The 23,614-nt window shown below is 48.1% G+C and overlaps 1 long non-coding RNA gene across 2 annotated transcripts; it reads left to right on the top strand.

Annotated features, from left to right (window-relative positions):
• Positions 1 to 12,827: 12,827 nt before the first annotated feature.
• LOC146053365 (uncharacterized) lies at positions 12,828 to 22,558 on the top strand. 2 transcript variants are annotated; one of them, XR_014467739.1, is made up of 3 exons: positions 12,828 to 13,147; positions 14,932 to 15,200; positions 22,362 to 22,558. It is a non-coding gene; the product is annotated as an uncharacterized LOC146053365 (long non-coding RNA). The 2 variants fall into 2 exon arrangements; XR_014467740.1 differs by lacking the exon at positions 22,362 to 22,558 and adding an exon at positions 21,666 to 21,700.
• Positions 22,559 to 23,614: the final 1,056 nt, after the last annotated feature.

Raw genomic sequence — 23,614 nt, 5'->3', positions numbered from 1 at the left:
TAGATGAATTCCCTGAGGGGTGTAGTTTGCAAAATGGGGTCACTTGTGGGGGGGTTCCACTGTATTGGTGCTTTGGGGGTCTTGCTAATGCGACATAGCACCCACCAACATTCCACCACCAAAAATCACTCCTTCCTTTCTGAGTCCTGCCATGCACCCAAATGGTATTTTTTGGTCACATATGAGGCATTGCCATACTCGGGAGAAATTGGGGCACAGATTTTGGGGTGCTTTTTCTCCTTCATACCTTATGAAAATGAAAAATTTTGAGCCAGAACTGCATTTTTGTGTAAAAAAATGTAATTTTTCATTTTCACTGCCCAGTTGTATCAAAATTGGTGAAACCCCTGGGGGTCTGAAATGTACACTATACCCCTAGATGAATTCCCTGAGGGGTGTAGTTTGCAAAATGGGGTCACTTGTGGGGGGGTTCCACTGTATTGGTGCTTGGGGGGTCTTGCTAATGCAACATAGCACCCACCAACATTCCACCAGAATCTGAGCTGCAAAATCCAAAAATCACTCCTTCCTTTCTGAGTCCTGCCATGCACCCAAATGGTATTTTTTGGTCACATGTGAGGCATTGCCGTACTCGGGAGAAATTGGGGCACAGATTTTGGGGTGCTTTTTCTCCTTCATACCTTCTGAAAATGAAAAATTTTGAGCCAAAACTGCATTTTTGTGTAAAAAATGTAATTTTGCATTTGCACAGCCCAGTTGTATCAAAATTGGTGAAACCCCTGGGGGTTTGAAATGTACACTATACCCCTAGATGAATTCCCTGAGGGGTGTAGTTTGCAAAATGGGGTCACTTGTGGGGGGGTTCCACTGTATTGGTGCTTGGGGGGTCTTGCTAATGCGACATAGCACCCACCAAAATTCCACCAGAATCTGAGCTGCAAAATCCAAAAATCACTCCTTCCCTTCTGAGTCCTGCCATGCACCCAAATGGTATTTTTTGGTCACATGTGAGGCATTGCCGTACTCGGGAGAAATTGGGGCACAGATTTTGGGGTGCTTTTTCTCCTTCATACCTTCTGAAAATGAAAAATTTTGAGCCAGAACTGCATTTTTGTGTAAAAAAATGTAATTTTTCATTTTCACTGCCCAGTTGTATCAAAATTGGTGAAACCCCTGGGGGTTTGAAATGTACACTATACCCCTAGATGAATTCCCTGAGGGGTGTAGTTTGCAAAATGGGGTCACTTGTGGGGGGGTTCCACTGTATTGGTGCTTTGGGGGTCTTGCTAATGCGACATAGCACCCACCAACATTCCACCACCAAAAATCACTCCTTCCCTTCTGAGTCCTGCCATGCACCCAACTGGTATTTTTTGGTCACATATGAGGCATTGCCATACTCGAGAGAAATTGGGGCACAGATTTTGGGGTGCTTTTTCTCCTTCATACCTTATGAAAATGAAAAATTTTGAGCCAGAACTGCATTTTTGTGTAAAAAAATGTAATTTTTCATTTTCACTGCCCAGTTGTATCAAAATTGGTGAAACCCCTGGGGGTTTGAAATGTACACTATACCCCTAGATGAATTCCCTGAGGGGTGTAGTTTGCAAAATGGGGTCACTTGTGGGGGGGGTTCCACTGTATTGGTGCTTGGGGGGTCTTGCTAATGCAACATAGCACCCACCAACATTCCACCAGAATCTGAGCTGCAAAATCCAAAAATCACTCCTTCCTTTCTGAGTCCTGCCATGCACCCAAATGGTATTTTTTGGTCACATGTGAGGCATTGCCGTACTCGGGAGAAATTGGGGCACAGATTTTGGGGTGCTTTGTCTCCTTCATTCCTTGTGAAAATGAAACATTTTGAGCCAGAACTGCATTTTTGTGTAAAAAATGTAATTTTGCATTTGCACAGCCCAGTTGTATCAAAATTGGTGAAACCCCTGGGGGTTTAAAATGTACACTATACCCCTAGATGAATTCCCTGAGGGGTGTAGTTTGCAAAATGGGGTCACTTGTGGGGGGGTTCCACTGTATTGGTGCTTGGGGGGTCTTGCTAATGCGACATAGCACCCACCAAAATTCCACCAGAATCTGAGCTGCAAAATCCAAAAATCACTCCTTCCCTTCTGAGTCCTGCCATGCACCCAAATGGTATTTTTTGGTCACATGTGAGGCATTGCCGTACTCGGGAGAAATTGGGGCACAGATTTTGGGGTGCTTTTTCTCCTTCATACCTTCTGAAAATGAAAAATTTTGAGCCAGAACTGCATTTTTGTGTAAAAAAATGTAATTTTTCATTTTCACTGCCCAGTTGTATCAAAATTGGTGAAACCCCTGGGGGTTTGAAATGTACACTATACCCCTAGATGAATTCCCTGAGGGGTGTAGTTTGCAAAATGGGGTCACTTGTGGGGGGGTTCCACTGTATTGGTGCTTTGGGGGTCTTGCTAATGCGACATAGCACCCACCAACATTCCACCACCAAAAATCACTCCTTCCTTTCTGAGTCCTGCCATGCACCCAAATGGTATTTTTTGGTCACATATGAGGCATTGCCATACTCGGGAGAAATTGGGGCACAGATTTTGGGGTGCTTTTTCTCCTTCATACCTTATGAAAATGAAAAATTTTGAGCCAGAACTGCATTTTTGTGTAAAAAAATGTAATTTTTCATTTTCACTGCCCAGTTGTATCAAAATTGGTGAAACCCCTGGGGGTTTGAAATGTACACTATACCCCTAGATGAATTCCCTGAGGGGTGTAGTTTGCAAAATTGGGTCACTTGTGGGGGGGTTCCACTGTATTGGTGCTTGGGGGGTCTTGCTAATGCGACATAGCACCCACCAAAATTCCACCAGAATCTGAGCTGCAAAATCCAAAAATCACTCCTTCCCTTCTGAGTCCTGCCATGCACCCAAATGGTATTTTTTGGTCACATGTGAGGCATTGCCGTACTCGGGAGAAATTGGGGCACAGATTTTGGGGTGCTTTTTCTCCTTCATACCTTCTGAAAATGAAAAATTTTGAGCCAGAACTGCATTTTTGTGTAAAAAAATGTAATTTTTCATTTTCACTGCCCAGTTGTATCAAAATTGGTGAAACCCCTGGGGGTTTGAAATGTACACTATACCCCTAGATGAATTCCCTGAGGGGTGTAGTTTGCAAAATGGGGTCACTTGTGGGGGGGTTCCACTGTATTGGTGCTTTGGGGGTCTTGCTAATGCGACATAGCACCCACCAACATTCCACCACCAAAAATCACTCCTTCCTTTCTGAGTCCTGCCATGCACCCAAATGGTATTTTTTGGTCACATATGAGGCATTGCCATACTCGGGAGAAATTGGGGCACAGATTTTGGGGTGCTTTTTCTCCTTCATACCTTATGAAAATGAAAAATTTTGAGCCAGAACTGCATTTTTGTGTAAAAAAATGTAATTTTTCATTTTCACTGCCCAGTTGTATCAAAATTGGTGAAACCCCTGGGGGTTTGAAATGTACACTATACCCCTAGATGAATTCCCTGAGGGGTGTAGTTTGCAAAATGGGGTCACTTGTGGGGGGGGTTCCACTGTATTGGTGCTTGGGGGGTCTTGCTAATGCAACATAGCACCCACCAACATTCCACCAGAATCTGAGCTGCAAAATCCAAAAATCACTCCTTCCTTTCTGAGTCCTGCCATGCACCCAAATGGTATTTTTTGGTCACATGTGAGGCATTGCCGTACTCGGGAGAAATTGGGGCACAGATTTTGGGGTGCTTTTTCTCCTTCATACCTTCTGAAAATGAAAAATTTTGAGCCAGAACTGCATTTTTGTGTAAAAAATTTAATTTTTCATTTTCACTGCCCAGTTGTACCACAATTGGTGAAACCCCTGGGGGTTTGAAATGTACACTATACCCCTAGATGAATTCCCTGAGGGGTGTAGTTTGCAAAATGGGGTCACTTGTGGGGGGGTTCCTAAATTTTAGCATCTTATGGTGCCTAGAAACCTACATGGTGCCTAAAAAATAATCTCATAAAAAGGAGGCTCCAAAATCAAGTAGGTGCTCCTTCTATTATGAAGCCTGTGGTTTGGTCAACGTGCACACTAGGGCCACATATAGGATATTTATGAAAACAAAAGAATTGGGGGAATCAATTTTTAGTCACATTTCTCTAGTAAAATGTACTGTGTTCCTTAGAAAAATGTATTAAAATTGCAAATCTGCTTCACACCCCTTGCTGAAACAGGTAAGGATCATATGGTCGACCTAAAGATTGTCGACAGTCATTAGGTCAACATACTGCAAGGTCGACATGGGTCAAGGTCAACAGGTCATTTGGTCCAAAAAAGCATTAGGTCAAAATGGTCTAGCTCAACATGGGGTTTTGTACTTTTTTTTTTACCCGAATGCCGACACAGTCAACATGGACACAGGATTAAGTGCACCGCATCCCCTCGCATGTCTGGCTGCGCTTGGCACTCTATGTTATTCTCCCACCACACCCTAGTGCAGGCGTTCCCAACCACGGTCCTCAAGGCACACCAACAGTACAGGTTTTAATGATATCCAGGCTTGAGCACAGGTGACTTAATTAGTACCTGTGATTTGGATTAATCCATCTGTGCTGAAGCCTGGATATCACTAAAACCTGCACTGTTGGTGTGCCTTGAGGACCGTGGTTGGGAACGCCTGCCCTAGTGGATGGTAGGGCATGAAATTCCGCCTGTCGGCACATGTCGGCTCAAAAAAACCCCCAAAAATCCAGTGAAAAACCCAGTCGACCTAGACCATGTTGATCTAATGACCTGTCGACCTAGACCCATGTCGACTTTGCAGTATGTCGACCTGATGACTGTCGACCATCTGATATCGCTGATACAGGTTAATAGATAGAGGCTATCAATCCGAACGGCCTGTAATTGGTATAGCTATCTCACCCCTGCATTACTATATTAAGTATCAATTGGTAATGGGGGAGGCGCACCCAGGAATATGTATTAGACTTGGAAGCAAAGAAAGATAAAGTATTCCTACAAGGGGCAATCTAGGTTAGCATGTTCTGATTAATGTTATAGGTACATTAATAAAGTGACCCAAGAAACAGAGAATTGGCTAAAACATGATGTTTATTGAATCATTTATTAAGGACAGCGAAATATTAAAAACATAAGTGAAAAGTGATAAATGTGAAATAAAGTGCATTAGAAAAAAAATTAAAATAAGTCTGTTACGTGTGTGTTATCGGTCATAGCATGTGTGTCTGTAATACTGTTATTAATCTCCACGCAAATATCAATTATTGCTCTAATTAGGCAGTCTTGTAAATTCATCAACAAAGGGACATGTGCACGTTTCAAGATGACGGGTGCAGCAAAATTGTTAGGAATAAAGGTGCGTACACACGGGGCAATATGATCGCTGGCAATATATTGCTAGCAATCATATCAGCAATCATATTGCCCAGTGTCCCGTTTTGTGAAAACGGGAGCGCGCACCCGGCGATTTATCGCTGGTGCACACTCCAATCACTGGCAATATGGTCGCTCAGCAACCATATTCCCAGCTATTTCAGCCCCTATCGCCCCCGTGTGTACACAGCATAATCCCTCCCCGGATGACGTCAGCGAACCGGGACCAGGGCGGTCTTTTCGTATGGGCTTAATGGGCACTTGCTCTGGGGCCCCAGGTGTATAAGGGCCATACTCTGATAGCTGAGGATCCCCTTTTTCCAGGGATACCAGAATTTTTAAAATCGGCCCTGGGGAAATGGAGATATCCAACTTCAAAGCAGCAGTCCACATCTGACCTGTTAATTGCACTTCCCAGTCAGAATTCTCAGGTTCTCTCTGACTTAAGGTGCCCATACACGTCTCGATGCATTTTGAGCTTAAATAGCACGCATCGCATTCATCCTTGTACATGCGTTGTGCATACAATGCGATGAAAAGCAAGTACAAAAAGTATGTACAGCACATACTTTTCTCTTTCAATGGTCCTGGTGACACAGCTTCACATTGGGATGTAGGAGGGTACGCAGGAGCCAGGCACCTATCCTAAAGCTTTTGGAGGGTAGGCTCCTCTCCTACTGCATCCCAGACTCCTCAGTTCGTGTTAGGTGCCCACTGGAGTGGGTGCTATTCTAAAGGGCTGCCGGAGCAGCCGAAGGAGTAGAGTTAGTTAGGGTTTTTATTATTTTATTAACTTTTACACTAGCTAGGTAGGCACAGTGTGAGGATTCTCATTAGTGAATCCTCACACTGCTAGCACAGCAGGAGCTGACAGAAGCGCGTCCTGTCAGCTCACTGTGCACAGGGGAGACGCTGCCTGGCCTCCCTGTGCAGCGCTTACAGCTTCTTTTAAGAAGCTACGAAAACTCCACAGAATGATACTGAGCGCTGATTACCTATTCTACCGACTGTCCAGGATACACAACCAGTGTCCAACATACAAATTCTCAGTTGAAGTAAAAAAAATTGTGACATCTAGTGGTGCGAATAGGAACTGCAGGCAATCATCCCGATCATCCCTTTTTGTGATCATCCTTTTAGTACATCCGCAAATGGTGCCCTGCATACACAAATACATCCACTATAACCACAAACCCTAGCATACTACACATCCTATAACTAGCGAGTCTACCACATACCGACATCCTAAAAAAGAAACCTCCTCTATTACCCATAACGCCCAGCATAAACACACAACCCCTCTTCTTGTCTGCTCCTGCTCTCTGTTCTCCCCTCCTCCTCAGCTCCCCAACCACCTCCTCCGCTCCCCCTCCTCCTTTCCTGTTTCCCCCTCCTTTCTTTTGCTTCCAATACTCCTCACCCCCTCCCCTACTTTCCTTTCTTTTTTCCTCTCACTCCTCAGCTCCCCTTCCTCTTCTGCTTCCCCTCCTCCTCTCGCTTCCCTCCTGCTCACCTCCTATACTCCGCACCCCCTCCCCTTCTCTGCTCCTCCACTCCCCCCTCCTCTCCTTCACTTCCCCTCCTCCACACCCCCTCTCCTTTTCTCTTTCTCTCTCTCCACCCTCTCTCTCTCTCTCTCTCCACCCTCTCTCTCTCTCTCTCTCCACCCTCTCTCTCTCTCTCCACCCTCTCTCTCTCTCCACCCTCTCTCTCCTCTCTCTCTCTCCACCCTCTCTCTCCACTCTCTCGCCTCACCCTCTCTCTCTCTCTCTCTCGCCTCACCCTCTCTCTCTCGCCTCACCCACCTCTCTCTCTCTCTCTCGCCTCACCCTCTCTCTCTCTCTCGCCTCACCCTCTCTCTCTCTCTCGCCTCACCCTCTCTCTCTCTCTCGCCTCACCCTCTCTCTCTCTCTCGCCTCACCCTCTCTCTCTCTCTCTCGCCTCACCCTCTCTCTCTCTCTCGCCTCACCCTCTCTCTCTCTCTCGCCTCAGAAGGCACCTTTTGAACCATTAAGGTTGGCGGACCTTAAGTTTCTCACATGGAAGCTGGTATTCTTGTTGGCAGTGGCATCAGCGAAGAGGGTGTCAGAGTTAGGAGCATTGTCATGCAAGTCTCCTTTCTTGATATTTCATGAGGATAGGGCAGTTCTTCGGACGGTACCTCAGTTTTTACCAAAAGTAGTCTCTGCTTTCCATCTAAACCAGGAGATAGTTCTACCTGTGTTTCAACCCCCAGAGGGTTCTAGAAAAAGGGACAAATTGAGGAATTTGGATGTTGTGCGTGCATTACGCATTTATGTGGACAGAGTTAAGAGTGTCAGAAAGACTGACACCTTGTTAGTGTTGTATGACATACACAAGATTGGTTGGCCGGCATCTAAGCAGACCATTGCTAGGTGGTTGCGCTCTGTGATAGCTTTTGCATACACTAAAGTTGGAAGGCCTGTTCCGGCAAGGATAAATGCGCATACCACCAGGTCAGTTGCCACCTCTTGGGCGGTTCGACATGGGGCAACAGCTGAGCAGGTTTGCAGGGCTGCCACTTGGTCATCTGTTCATACCTTTGCCAAATTCTATAGGTTCCATGAGTTCGCGTCGGAGGACGCATCATTCGGGCGAGCAGTGATGAGAGCTGCAGACCTGAGCGTACCCACACAAAGGACCGGCTCTGGAACGTCCCAGTGTTGAGCTGTGTCACCAGGACCATTGAAAGAGAGATTTCAGTGTCTTTGGCTGCACCCCCTCCGAGAATTACACCTTGGATTGTCTCAATTGGGGCTAAAATTGGATGCTCTAGCATCAGCCTGTGCAGATTTTTTCCCCCTCTCCCCTTTCCCTGTATCTAAACCATTGAAAGAGAAAAAGGGATTTTTGTAAGAACTTACCGTTCGAATCCCTTTCTCTGATATGGTCCTGGTGACACAGCGATCCCTCCCTTACGCTCAGTAAGTATGCCAGTGTTCATGATGTTCATGTTTAATTGGTTAAAGTAACAGTTATTGTTAAAAAATGTGCATATAATATGTGCAGGCGTTTGTACTGAGTTAATGTATTCCAGTGGCTTTGAAAGATTGAACTGAAGAGTCCGGGATGCAGTAGGGGAGGAGCCTACCCTCTAAAAGATTTAGGATAGGTACCTGGCTCCTTCGGACCCTCCTACATCCCAGTGTTGAGCTGTGTCACCAGGACCATATCAGAGAAAGGGATTCGAACGGTAAGTTCTTACAAAAATCCCTTTTTTGTGTATTTCAAAAATGTAAAGAAATAAAAAAAGTTTGGACATTTTCCGAGCAACAATCTGGTTGGAACAAATATTTTAACGACATTTTGGGTGTCACGAACGGTGAAACGGTGTCAAGGCATGCATTATATGTAATAGTAGAGTGCAAGACTAATAAAAAGACTAATAAAGAGATTACATCTCCATATGTGCCAAAGTGGTTTGTGCAAAAGGCTAGTGAACAGCTAACGAACCCAATACACCAATCATGTCCAAACTATGGCCCGCCAGCTGTTGTGAAACTGCAAGTCCCATCATGCCTTGCCACAGTTCTGCTATTAGGGAATACTAAAACTATGGCAAGGCATGCTGGGATGTGTAGTTTCAAAACAGCTAAAGGGCGCTCAGTGACAAACGAGCTTTAAAATCAAAGTCAATTGTTTGGTGACCCGACTCCCAGGCTGCACGTCACCTGGATTTCTCCTCGCACCCTTCGCGCACAGTAGGGCAATAAGCTGCATCTAGTTTATTTAGGGCACAAAAATGCAGCCAACAAGACCAGGGCAAGTGCTGCGAACAATTCTTTAGCTCCCACTACATTAGGCAAGAGCTACGGGTGCACAAAACAATTGAATCACCATTATATGTTGTTTAGCACCTTACATAAATTATATATATATTTTTTATTATTATTATTTTAATATGCAGTACAGTAAGACCAGCAACCCTTACCACCAGCATAGCTCTGCCCCAACACTCATGAAGCACCGCCTACATGTTTTGATTGGCCCACAATCCAATCAGTCAAAGAAAATGGATCACCATCAATAGGTAAAAACATTGATGGTCATCCATTGCACAATAGTGTGTATGCACTATTGTCATCAATTGCAAAGACGTCCATCCCTAAAGCTGTGCACACACAGTGCAAGTGAGCCTCTGTGCTAAGTTTGCAGTTAAGCACAGATGGCTCAGCATTGTGTGCTGAACAATCTGTCATCGCCAGTGTTCTCTGGTGTGAGAACACTGGCGATGACTAGATTTATAACTGGATGCAGTGTAAATCTAGTCAGGCAACAGCGACGCGCGGGACCGCGCAATCGTCATCACCAGAGGGTATACACGTGGAGTGATCCTTTTTTCATTTCTAAGCGATCTAGTCAGATCACTTAGAAATAAGCCTCATATTCCCCTGGGCGGGATGTATTAATGTAAATCGCCAGCCGCCGCGATGCTACCGCATATGTACTAACATATGCAGCTAGCATCGGGTTGTGGTGACGGAGACCCCCGCGATACCTGTATTGTGGTGTGCGGGGGTCTCCGTCACATCCTGGCGGCTGTCAGTGTCCCCCTGCCTCTCCTCCTCCTCCCTACAGCCGGATGTCCTCCCGGCTGTGACACCTGCTAAGGGAGGAGTAGATCGATGGAGGATGGGTCGCAAGGACGGCGGGCGGCGATAGAAGCCCATAGGCATCTATAGGGTATCGCCACCCAGAGGTTGAGAGACCCTGCCAGGCGGAGATGGGGCGGACGGATAATGGTACATAGGAAAATGCGGTAAAACCCCCGTTTTATCACATTTTCCCTTTAGTACATCCCGCCCCCTGTGTGTATGCCCCATTAGGATGGTAGATACAGTATACACTTTAGACTACAGTATAACTAATGTGACAATAATCCCTGTATAACCATCCAGCAAGCAATCCCGGCGGGTGACATGTACTTGGTGTCACCTGAACGCAGCAGTGATCCCAGCCTATATACAGTATGCCCAGTTATCCTACATCTGCACTAATGGCTACGTGCAGTTTGCTAGCCAGTACGGTTTGGCTCACCTGTATCTCACCACATTGGCATGCCGGGCACATATTTACCATTACACTCACATGTGTTTATTATCATAGAACATAGCAAAGCGCGCATAGCTACTGCAGCAGAGAGAGAACATATGGTATACACACAGAGGCTTCCCATAGATTATAATCTGGTCTATATACACCTGTGTCACACTTTGGGAAAGCAGATAGATAATATACAGTGTATAATAATGCAGACAGCACTGGGGCTGAGATATTACAACCTGAGCCATAGAGTAGCGCTGCTGAGGATACACTGGTATGCCCATACACATAGATATCCCCAGGAGCACCATGCAGCAGCCCTGTGGGAGTCACATACATGACCAACATACAGACTGAGCTCCAGTCCTCACCCACAGGTTGCTCAATGCTCAGGGGGTGTTCTGCACATGTGCACTTACCAGCCGCTTCTTCTACGCAGGGGCATGGCGTCCCAGTCAGTGACTGCCTCCATCAGAACAGCCGGCAGAGTGCTCATGTAGGGGGAGCAGCAGTGATGACGATGCATTATGTGCCAGGTGTAGTTCCAGCAGCTGCCAATAGGTGGCGATGGTGCGGCACAGCGTGAATGACGTCACTGCATTGTAGCTACGAGATACACGAACAGTCCGTGTATGAGTGGCTGGTACAGTGGCGTGTACCGTTAGTTCAGCGTCTGGGACAGCCACTCAGGCTGAGCCACCACGGGTTTGAATCCTCCTCCAGTGTCTGCTGTTTCAGGGGCGTGGGGTGTAGCGCCTTCGGATCCGGGAGCAGCCTGAGTTTTTGACTCATCCACTGATACCACAATATTTTCTGCTCAAACTACATAATATTAATAATTAGCCACCATATATAACCAGGAGGAATAACTTTAAGTGGGGGCAGGACGGAGTCTGTGTACAGACCAATTGTTCTAAATATACAGTTTATTCATTGGCACAAAACAGTAAAATAGGTTAAAATTAAAAAAGTGCATTAAGAAAAAAGTGAATAGAAATTGGAGCTGTGTGTCCGTGTCGCTGTACACTTATACAGTGCCCGTGTCAGCAGATTTCCACATACACAATTTTCTTTAATAACTCATGTCGACCTATTCCTGTGTTGACCTTTTTCATGCAGCCTTTTGGATTGTGTCGACCGTTTTCAGCATCAATTTAAACCAGGTCGATGTTTTTCATATGTAGACCTTTTCACTGCCGACCAAAAGATCTAATTACTGTCGACTTAATGACCCTCACCCCTGGTCACAGCGTCTATAAACTGTTATGTAGGACAGGAGACAAGTTCCGAAAACTAAAATAGCATAAATTCCCAAACGTTGGGCAAAAGAAGCAGCCTCTGTGTTTTCCTTCACATGTAGTCATACAGGTAGAGTCGGACAACAGGAATAATAGGCGCTACATGATAATGTATTTATAGCATTCCTCCCAACTGTCCTGATTACAGTGGTATGGTCCCGCTATTTGGAGCCTGCCCTGATGTCCCTTGAGGGGAGGTGATCATGGCTGCTCTGCTTTGTGGAGCAGCCGGTGATTGCTGGATAGGTGCCGTGCGCAGCAAGGAGAGACGGGGCTGGGTACGCTGGCAAAGAGGATGGAAAACCCGGGGCCTCGATGCCCGGTCCCGCCCCCGTTGCACATAGCCCCGCCCCTTTCCAGGGCCAGCTGCATGCAGGTCCCACTGATCTATTGGTAAAAGTTGGAAGGCATGTTCGATGTTCTGTGTATACAATACATTCCTTTTTCTTTTTTAATAGTAGGATCGGCAGCAATTAGCTGTATGCTCTGGCCTTCGTCTGCGGATCTTCGCCTCCAGTGAAGTGTATGGCCTTTGTCAAACATACATAAAAAAAAATAAAAAAATGATACCCGATCTATTGTCTGCGGGCAGACGTGATTCTAGTCTGGCTCTAAACACAGATATTTCTCCATTCCCAGGAGAGAAATTGGCCTCACACCCCTTGCTGAAACACAGGGGCGGATTGGCCCACCGGGAAACCGGGCCGTTTCCCGGTGGGCCGGCACATTTTAGAGTCATAGCGGCCGCCCACCCTCCCTGGCTGGGCCGCGGCCACCAAACCGCCATCTCCGCGGTTACCGGCCGCGGCCGCAGCAAAATGCCCTGAATAAACATGGCCGCGGCTGTGGCCGAAGTTGAAATGGCCGCGGGAGGGCTGGTGCGCATGTGCGGCCGCACACAGCACCTCCCGCGGTGCTTACAGCCCGACTGACACACTTCCGGGTTTTGCGGCGCCACCCTTCTCCCCGCCAGCGGAGCTCTGAAGCCGCGCAAAAAATTAAATGTATGTGAGCGGCTGCTGGGAGAGAGAAGTGCGGATGCTTCAGTAATGTCCACAGCTGTGTCTGCTTTCATTGATGCTTTGAGTAGGGCACTCAAAGCGGCAATGAAAGCAGACACAGCTGTGGACATTACTGAAGAATCCGCACTTCAGGGCGATGGTTGCTGCTGGGAATCAGAAGCAGCGCTGCAGCGGTCGGGTGCCTACCTCGGGGGATCAGCAGCCAGAGGAGCCGGCTTGGTGACAAGCAGAACAGGCAGGGATCGAATGTGTTCCTCACTTGATTTGTATGCCTGGGGGCTCCACTCTACACTCTCCCTGCACAGGCTGCTGCTGCGTGCTGCTGAACTTCCTGTGTCAGAAGAATGAAGCTCCAGTTCTATAAAGGTGGTGGCTGAGGGTATGATTCATCGGGGTACTGACAGGTAATGCACTTCCACTGTACAGTGTGTTTGTCACTGTGTGTGCATGTTAGTTTGCCCTCCCCTGCCCATTTCAATTACAGCAGCTGTAATGGGGTGCTTTCAGCCAGGACCCTGACACTGCAAAATGGCACCTAGCTGCTCTGAGATTACCATCCCTGGCCCCACTGCCCCAATGTACACCATAATTCTCCTCTCTCCTGCTCATCCACCCACCCACTATTCCTCCTCTCTCCTACTCTCCCACTATTCATCCTCTCTCCTGCTCTTCCACCCACTCTTCCTCCTCTCTCCTGCTCCATCCACCCACTATTCCTTCTCTCTCCTGCTCCATCCACCCACTCTTCCTCCTCTCTCCTGCTCCATCCACCCACTATTCCTTCTCTCTCCTCTTGTTTCTCCCACTAATCCTCCTCCATACTCCCGTATCTAGCCACACTAGTAACCATTCTCCCCCCAATTACAGTGCACCCCCTGTCATTTTTTCATCTGGATCATGCATTAGAGTACAGTAGCCAAAGAAGGAGGGGGCAGTTTAGACTGAAGGAGAAAAGGGGAGGCCATCCTTTAAGGCAGTGGTTCCCAACCCTGGTCCTCAAGTACCCCCAACTGTGCACATTTTCCAGGTCTCCACACAGAATCACAGGTGACATAATTAGCTCCACCTGTGATCTTTTAAAACGTGTCTGAATAATGAGTGCACCTGCTGGGTGACCTGGAAATGTGCACTGTTGGGGGTACTTGAGTACCAGGGTCGGGAACCACTGCTTTAAGGGACAGTTTCTGCAGGGCAGGCATGCCATCTGCATTTCCTCTGCCACAGTGCAACCTACCTTCCCATTTAATCTGCTTAATCCCTTCCCCCATCCCAGAGCTGTCATATGCTTTGATACAGGCAGAATGGGGCTCTGGGCATGGCCAGCGGTGAGATGATGTGTCTAACCAACTGCGTCTCCATGCTTTGTAACTTATATTTCAGCTAACAGTATAGGTGCAGTAGGCAGAAGCTGGGCTCCCGGGGGGGTGTAAGAGCAGGGTCAGGGCACAGCATACTGCAGACTTTGGCCACTGAGCTGGAGGGAGTGAAGACAAGCTGTAATGTCACTGTAGTGTAGCATTTACAGTGTAGTGATATAGTGCTGCATATTGAGGGAATGTACTGTAGTGTAGAGGAGTGGAGGCAATGTAGTGTAGAGGAGTGGGGGCAATGTACTGTAATGTAGTGATTTCTTTCAGTGTAGAGATATACTGTAGGACCTGATTCTGGTTGGCTTAGACTTGCGGAGTCAGGTCCTAGACCTGGGCGGGCGGCTGACGTCCTGTGGTGGGAGGCAGGTTGGTGGGGGCCTAAAACATATGTTTGCACCTGGGCCTACTAGACATTAGTTCCGCCACTGAGTGCTGTGTAGGGAGATCGGTGCTGCTGCTGTGATCTGTGCGGTGCTGGTAGGTGGGGGTTGCTGTGCAGGAAGAAGGGTTAGGGGTGCTGACATGCTGGGATAGGTGTTGGTTGCTGTGTTGTGCTGGAACAGGGTTGGTGAGTGTGGCGAGATGGCATACAGGGATGGGTGCTCTGCTGTGATCTGTGCTGTGCTTGAAGAGGGGTTTTAAATGAGGGGTGCTGTGCTGGGTGAGGGGTGATGGATGCTACATAGTAAGGGGAGAGTCTGGGGTCCTGTGTTGTGAGGGTAGACTATGCCGTATAGAATGCCTTCTGTGGTAGGGCTGTAAGGGACTTTACGCTAACATCCCCCCGTCATTTAGGTGCTTATTTTTTTTAAATCTAGTTTAAGTTGCAGCTGACACCAGAGACGGGAACTGCGGTCTGAACCTTGCGGGAACCAGAAGCAGACAGCTAGAGACGGGAGCCTGACCCACAAAGCTGCTTGAAGCTGACACCAGAAGCAAGAGTCAGGAGCTGAGGTATGAACCTGGTGCTAGCCGGAAGCTGATATCTAGAAGCACGAGCCTGGAGATCGGATCGGACACTCGCAGCTGCCGGGAGCTGGCAACTAGAAGCAGGAGCTGTGCAGCAGCCTGGAGCTGACAGCCGGAGGTAAGTCGGGGGGTCGAGCGCAGCTTAGGATGTGGCAGTATGGCCCTCTACCTCACAAGCTGCTTCACACCACACTTGCACCAATGTTACATAACTCCCTCTTTCTCTCTCTCCGACTCTCCCTTTCTATCTCTATCCACCCCTCCGTCACTCTTTTCCTTTCTCTCCTTTCCTTTACAGCTGATTTCTCCCTCCTCTCTATTTCTCTCTCCTCTCCTTCTCTCCCTTCTCTCTCTTCCTCTCTCTCCTTCTCCTCATCCCCCCTTCTCTCTCTCTACATCCTTAGCCTCTCTATCTCCCTCCCTCTCATCCTCTTTTACTTTGTCTCTCCCTCTCCATTATTATTATTATAATTTTATTTATAAGGCGCCACAAGTGTTTCGCAGCGCCGTACAAAGGAACAATACAGGGAGACAAAGCTTGGCATAACATTGAATAAATAACAAAAATACAGTACAAATAAAGAGCGCCACAGATCAATACACATTACAGCTTGGATATAAGTAGTGAGGACTCAATCAACATACAACTAGAGGCTTGATGCCAATGATGGAGAGGAGTATGCGGACAAAGATGGTCACTGAGTGTTGGAGTATAGGAGAGCTGTGAGTGAAATGTGAAGAGAAGTGGGCTTTGACAACAGGAGGGAAGAGGGCCCTGCTCAGAGGAGCTTACAATCTAGTAGGAAGGGGAGACAGACAGATTGCAAGAGGTGCAAGCGAGTGGGTGGTGGTTAGATAGCAGGATGTAAACAGGCAGGGGGTCGGAGAACCAGCTGGTTTATGCAGTGGAAGGGTACGCTTTGATGAATAGGTGAGTTTTCAGTGCCTGTTTGAAGCTTTGCAAGGTCGGGGAGAGTCTAATGGAGCGAGGGAGTGCGTTCCACTGAGGGGGTGCAGCACGGGCAAAGTCCTGTACTCTAGCATGGGAAGCAGTGATCAGGGTGGAGGAGAGACGACAGTCGTCATTTCCCTCTACCCCTCTCTTTCTATCTCCCTCCTTTCTCTCCCCCTCTTACCCTTCTCTCCGCCTCTCTCCCTATCCATTCCCCTCTATCCCACTCCACCCTTCCCCTCTTACCCCCTTCCCTTCTTTCCCTCTGTCCCCTCTCCCCCCCTCCCTCCTCTTTCCCCACTCTCTATTTCTGTCACCTCTCTCTTCTGTCATCCAATGCCTCTACCTGCCATCCTCTGTCACACATTGCCTTCCCCTGGCATCATCCACTTACTACCTCTTTTACTCTCTCCCTGAGGTCACCCACTGCTTATCTCTATCACCCTTTGTCTCTCTTTGTAAACCACTGCCACTCTATCTCCCACTATCCATCCCCATCGTCCACTACATCACCCTCTACCTTTCCCCGGTGTGACTGTCACTATCTCCCCATTTCCCTCTCTCTCCTGTTGGTCTCTGACTTTTTTAGACATCACTCTTTGCCTCTTCCTGTTACCTTTTCACTGTCACCCACTGCCTCTCTACATCATTTCCTTTGAGACCACACCATTGTAAGGCCATGGCCATTGTTCCAGTTTTTTTACTTTTTGCACTGGGAGCCGAATTGCCAAGAAACAGTCCAATTGTTTTTGGCTGAGGGGATCAAAATTTCTAGTTACGCCACTGAAACCCCCCCCCCCCCCCCCACACACACACACACAGCCTAACCCTAACCATACTCGCACCCCTGCGGCCTAACCTTAACCCTACTCATATCCCTCACAGGCCTTACCCTAACTAAAAAAAACACACACACAACCTAACCATACACCCCCTGCCCCCCTGCAGCCTAAACCTACTTCTACACACAACTCAGCCTAACCCTAATAATAATTCTTTGCAGCCTAGCTATAACCATACAAATACTGCTCCCGCCTGTCCCCTTATCCACACTACCACTACTCCAGCCGGCCCCTGCTTCCCACTACTGCTCCCGCCTGTCCCCTTATCCACACTACTCCTACTCCAGCCTGCTGCTGTTTCCCACTACTGCTCCCAGCCTGTCCCCTTATCCACACTACCACTACTCCAGCCGGCCCCTGCTTCCCACTACTGCTCCCAGCCTGTCCCCTTATCCACACTCCCACTACTCCAGCCGGCCCCTGCTTCCCACTACTGCTCCTAGCCTGTCCCCTTATCTTCTCTATTACTACTCCAGCCTGCCCCTGCTTCCGACTACTGCTCCCAGCCTGTCCCCTTATCCACACTACTACTACTCCAGCCTGCCCCTGCTTCCCACTACTGCTCCTAGCCTGTCCCGTTATCTTCACTATTACTACTCCAGCCTGCCCCTGCTTCCCACTACTGCTCCTAGCCTGTCCCCTTATCTTCTCTTTTACTACTCCAGCCTGCCCCTGCTTCCCACTACGGCTCCTAGCCTGTCCCCTTATCTTCTCTATTACTACTCCAGCCTGCCCCTGCTTCCCACTACTGTTTCTAGCCTGTCCCCTTATCCACACTACTATTACTCCAGCCGGCCCCTGCTTCCCACTACTGCTCCTAGCCTGTCCCCTTATCTTCTCTATTACTACTCCAGCCTGCCCCTGCTTCCCACTACTGTTTCTAGCCTGTCCCTTTATCTTCTCTATTACTACTCCAGCCTGCCCCTGCTTCCCACTACGGCTCCTAGCCTGTCCCCTTATCTTCTCTATTACTACTCCAGCCTGCCCCTGCTTCCCACTACTGCTCCTAGCCTGTCCCTTTATCTGCACTACTACTCCAGCCTGCCCCTGCTTCCCACTACTGCTCCTAGCCTGTCCCCTTATCCACACTACTATTACTCCAGCCTGCCTCTGCTTCCGACTACTGCTCCCAGCCTGCCCCCTGCTCCCCTCCAGGCCTCACTGTACAGTACCCACCCATAGCCACTATCCGCTCAAACCCCTGGCTTCCAGTATATACCTCTCTGACTTGTACACTACCGACAATATCCCTGCCCCCCCAGGAACATACACTGTCCATGCTACCCCAAGTCCTCCTAGCCACAGTACCCCCACCCCAGGGACATATACTTTCCACACTTTTTTGTGTGTGTGGAGCTCAATGTGTTTTTATTTTATTTCTGTGGGGGCTAATGGTTAATGTTTGCCCTGTCAGGGGTCAATGTATTTATTTTACCTGTTTGGGCTATCAGTAAATATCATTGTTTTCTATTTGAGCCAGTGTTTTATCTGGGGGGGAGAGGGGTGACAATGTGTTTATTCCTGTGGGGGGCAAATTGATTTTGATGTTTTTTTTTTCCTGCTGGTGCAAATGTGTTTGTATTTTCCTGCGGGGCCAGTCCATATATTTGGTGCACGGCCATGCACCAGGGCAGTGTAATGGCATTAGCATATAGCTGCAGATGCAACTGCAGCAAAAGTTGCAAGAAAGGCCGCAACTGCATGCAACCTGGAATTCTACCCTATAAGTAGGGATCCCGCCCCCTTTCACAGACCCCACCCCCTCAGCAGACTCCACCCCCATTAGGGCTGCTTTCATAAATTTCCCGGGCTGGTTTTTCATCCCAATCCGCCCCTGCTGAAACAGGTAAGGATCATATGGTCGACCTAAAGATTGTCGACAGTCATTAGGTCAACATACTGCAAGGTCGACATGGGTCAAGGTCAACAGGTCATTTGGTCCAAAAAAGCATTAGGTCAAAATGGTCTAGCTCTGGGGTAGCCAACCCTAGTCCTCGAGAGCTACCAACAGTGCATGTTTTGCAGGTCTCCTCACAGAATCACAAGTGAGCTAATTAGCTCCATCTGTATCTTTTAAAATGTGCCAGTGATTAATGAGTGCAGCTGTGCAGCAGCTAGGTTGTCTGTAAAATGTGAACTGTTGGTAGCTCTCGAAGGCTAGGGTTGGCTACCACTGGTCTAGCTCAACATGGGGTTTTGTACTTTTTTTTTTACCCGAATGCCGACACAGTCAACATGGACACAGGATTAAGTGCACCGCATCCCCTCGCATGTCTGGCTGTGCTTGGCACTCTATGTTATTCTCCCACCGCACCCTAGTGCAGGCGTTCCCAACCACGGTCCTCAAGGCACACCAACAGTACAGGTTTTAATGATATCCAGGCTTGAGCACAGGTGACTTAATTAGTACCTGTGATTTGGATTAATCCATCTGTGCTGAAGCCTGGATATCACTAAAACCTGCACTGTTGGTGTGCCTTGAGGACCGTGGTTGGGAACGCCTGCCCTAGTGGATGGTAGGGCATGAAATTCCGCCTGTCGGCACATGTCGGCTCAAAAAACCCCCCAAAAATCCAGTGAAAAACCCAGTCGACCTAGACCATGTTGACCTAATGACCTGTCGACCTAGACCCATGTCGACTTTGCAGTATGTCGACCTGATGACTGTCGACCATCTGATATCGCTGATACAGGTTAATAGATAGAGGCTATCAATCCGAACGGCCTGTAATTGGTATAGCTATCTCACCCCTGCATTACTATATTAAGTATCAATTGGTAATGGGGGAGGCGCACCCAGGAATATGTATTAGACTTGGAAGCAAAGAAAGATAAAGTATTCCTACAAGGGGCAATCTAGGTTAGCATATATTAATGTTCTGATTAATGTTATAGGTACATTAATAAAGTGACCCAAGAAACAGAGAATTGGCTAAAACATGATGTTTATTGAATCATTTATTAAGGACAGCGAAATATTAAAAACATAAGTGAAAAGTGATAAATGTGAAATAAAGTGCATTAGAAAAAAAATTAAAATAAGTCTGTTACGTGTGTGTTATCGGTCATAGCATGTGTGTCTGTAATACTGTTATTAATCTCCACGCAAATATCAATTATTGCTCTAATTAGGCAGTCTTGTAAATTCATCAACAAAGGGACATGTGCACGTTTCAAGATGACGGGTGCAGCAAAATTGTTAGGAATAAAGGTGCGTACACACGGGGCAATATGATCGCTGGCAATATATTGCTAGATTATATTGCCCAGTGTCCCGTTTTGTGAAAACGGGAGCGCGCACCCGGCGATTTATCGCTGGTGCACACTCCAATCACTGGCAATATGGTCGCTCAGCAACCATATTCCCAGCTATTTCAGCCCCTATCGCCCCCGTGTGTACACAGCATAATCGCCCCCGGATGACGTCAGCGAACCGGGACCAGGGCGGTCTTTTCGTATGGGCTTAATGGGCACTTGCTCTGGGGCCCCAGGTGTATAAGGGCCATACTCTGATAGCTGAGGATCCCCTTTTTCCAGGGATACCAGCATTTTTAAAATCGGCCCTGGAGAAATGGAGATATCCAACTTCAAAGCAGCAGTCCACATCTGACCTGTTAATTGCACTTCCCAGTCAGAATTCTCAGGTTCTCTCTGACTTAAGGTGCCCATACACGTCTCGATGCGGGCGTGCATTTTGAGCTTAAATAGCACGCATCGCATTCATCCTTGTACATGCGTTGTGCATACAATGCGATGAAAAGCAAGTACAAAAAGTATGTGCAGCACATACTTTTCTCTTTCAATGGTCCTGGTGACACAGCTTCACATTGGGATGTAGGAGGGTCCGCAGGAGCCAGGCACCTATCCTAAAGCTTTTGGAGGGTAGGCTCCTCTCCTACTGCATCCCAGACTCCTCAGTTCGTGTTAGGTGCCCACTGGAGTGGGTGCTATTCTAAAGGGCTGCCGGAGCAGCCGAAGGAGTAGAGTTAGTTAGGGTTTTTATTATTTTATTAACTTTTACACTAGCTAGGTAGGCACAGTGTGAGGATTCTCATTAGTGAATCCTCACACTGCTAGCACAGCAGGAGCTGACAGAAGCGCGTCCTGTCAGCTCACTGTGCACAGGGGAGACGCTGCCTGGCCTCCCTGTGCAGTGCTTACAGCTTCTTTTAAGAAGCTACGAAAACTCCACAGAATGATACTGAGCGCTGATTACCTATTCTACCGACTGTCCAGGATACACAACCAGTGTCCAACATACAAATTCTCAGTTGAAGTAAAAAAAATTGTGACATCTAGTGGTGCGAATAGGAACTGCAGGCAATCATCCCGATCATCCCTTTTTGTGATCATCCTTTTAGTACATCCGCAAATGGTGCCCTGCATACACAAATACATCCACTATAACCACAAACCCTAGCACACTACACATCCTATAACTAGCGAGTCTACCACATACCGACATCCTAAAAAAGAAACCTCCTCTATTACCCATAACGCCCAGCATAAACACACAACAGCGCACATATACCTGTACCACAGCCGCACAGCATCTGCCATGAGCCTGACGTCTGCCTTGTGTCCCGTGTCCTCGGCTCCTGCAGCAGGAGGTGCTGGGTCGTCCTCTGCTCCGCCTGTTGTGCTGTTCTGGGTCGGCCTCTGCTTCCACCCCCGGCTCCTATCAGGCTGGGGATCCTCCTCTATCCTCTCCTCCGCTGGGCTGTCACCTGTCCTCTGAGCAGCTCCTGTCCTTGATGTTACATCGTGTTCTTAACTTACTTTCGGGCAGGCATCTCTACGGGCAGCTCCGCACCACTGAGGGGGCTTCTACAGGTCTCCAGCTAGGGGTCCTTTGCATGTCCTCCAGTCCTGGTTCCTCGAGAGCGGGTGTCCTTCGCGGTGCCTGCGCACCTTGGTCTCCACTTGCTGCGTCCTCTATCTTCTTCGGAGCAACTTCAGGAGAATCCTCCGGCTGGGTGTGCTCCCAGGTAATTTACCCCCTCAGCACCTTCTTCCTTGAGGTTCTAGTCTTCACCCTCTCGGCTCCTCCACAGGCAGGCACTATGTAGGACACCTCGGCAGCACACATCATTCTGTTCTCTCTGGGTTTGGGGCTCCTCCTGTGGTTGGCAGCTAGTGGGGGCAGCGCGGTTCCCTTCCCTCTGGCAGGTGGCAGCAGTAGGGGACTTGGAGGAGCCTGGCTCTCCTGGCGCCATTCCTGGTCTCACAGCTGCGCAGCCTCCGCTCCTTACAGGTCAGCAGCTCACAGCACTGCACAGGCCCTTGTCCTCTCCAGGGATCACTCTTCCCGGTGCCGGCTCTCTCTGTTGTGGGTTATGCATCGCTGCAGGACCGCCTCTGATCCCCCTGCCCTACCTCTCTATAGTCCCTCTCACTGGCTCACCCGCCATATCCTGTACTGGCTGTATCATATATTTTTATATTTCTTTATACTCAAAGGCTATATATCCCCCTTCCCACACAGATTTAAGTTGCGACTATTTGACACAGTGGCTGCCTTGATAAAGGTACCAGCGGGGACCGAAACGTCAGAAGATCTCTCTTGCAGAAAATAAACTTTGGATTACCTCCTGGTTGTACCTCCATTGAACTACAGACTGGTGAGTGCTGTTTATTCCCCCAGTGGGGGTTCTTTCTGGTATCTATCTATCTAAGGAATTATCCAAGCAGGCAGCGGCACTCCATGGGCTTAACAATGTGTTTATTGGAGGTGACCGACGTTTCGGGGACTGGATACCCCTTTGTCAAGGTGTACAACGCGTGCGGGTGACACAGCAAACATTTAAATACATACAGCATGTGCATACTCACCATTCCCGTACGTGGAGCGTCCCGGTTGCGTCCAGTGCGGCTTCCGGTGCGGGCGGATGTCAGTGGGCGGAGCCTCACTGCATCATCACGCTCCCCTCTGTTGTAGATGGGTTGCTATGGTGACCCCACCGTATCGCCCACTTCTGTATGACAACCTCCGCTCCAGGATCCGGGTTTGGCTTCTGCCTATAACAACACATAAATGGCACATAAATAACCTACATTAAAACAGTAAAACAATGTTAAAAAATGGTGCAAGTTTGAAGTGTAAATTTCAGATGCCACGGGACTACTGCCCGAGCAATGTTTAAGAAGTGATGTGAAGAAGATGTCACCGCATCTAGCGTGACAATTGTATGGTGTTAACACAGGGATCCGGACGGGTGTGTTACATATGGATCTCTGTATACAATAATAACATGGTCAAACTGATCGCTAATGATCATGTTTGTAAATCGGAGATGTCAGGCTCTAACACATGGGGGAGATGTGCTGTGGGATCTCTATGAATGTGAGAATTACAGGGGCGTGTTGTACCATAAATATCGGCTCCACAAGTGATATATATGCTTCATGTTGTCTTTGAGAACAGAACAGCAGTATAGCGTGTATATATATACTATGTATACATCGGGGGAAATGTACCAAAATGGATTCGTAAAAAATAGGTGTATTCGTAGGCAGAAATACGCCTATTTTTTACACATTTGTATTTTTGGGATTTACACACACTTCTTTGTATGTCAAACAGACAGATCGCAATACTATACTTAGACACAACAGCTCGCACCCACGCAACACGGTGGAGAGTCTCCCATACTCAGTTTTTGAGAGTATGCAGGATCACTGATACCGACTCTGAAACCCATCACCAACTGGACATCATGCAGCAGAAGTTCGAGGACA

Source organism: Crinia signifera, unplaced genomic scaffold (genome assembly GCF_055691185.1).
Source record: "Crinia signifera unplaced genomic scaffold, ASM5569118v1 HAP2_SCAFFOLD_161, whole genome shotgun sequence".
Taxonomy (NCBI): Eukaryota; Metazoa; Chordata; class Amphibia; order Anura; family Myobatrachidae; genus Crinia; species Crinia signifera.
Note: the sequence above shows the minus strand (reverse complement) of the source record. Positions and strands in the feature narration are given on the sequence as shown.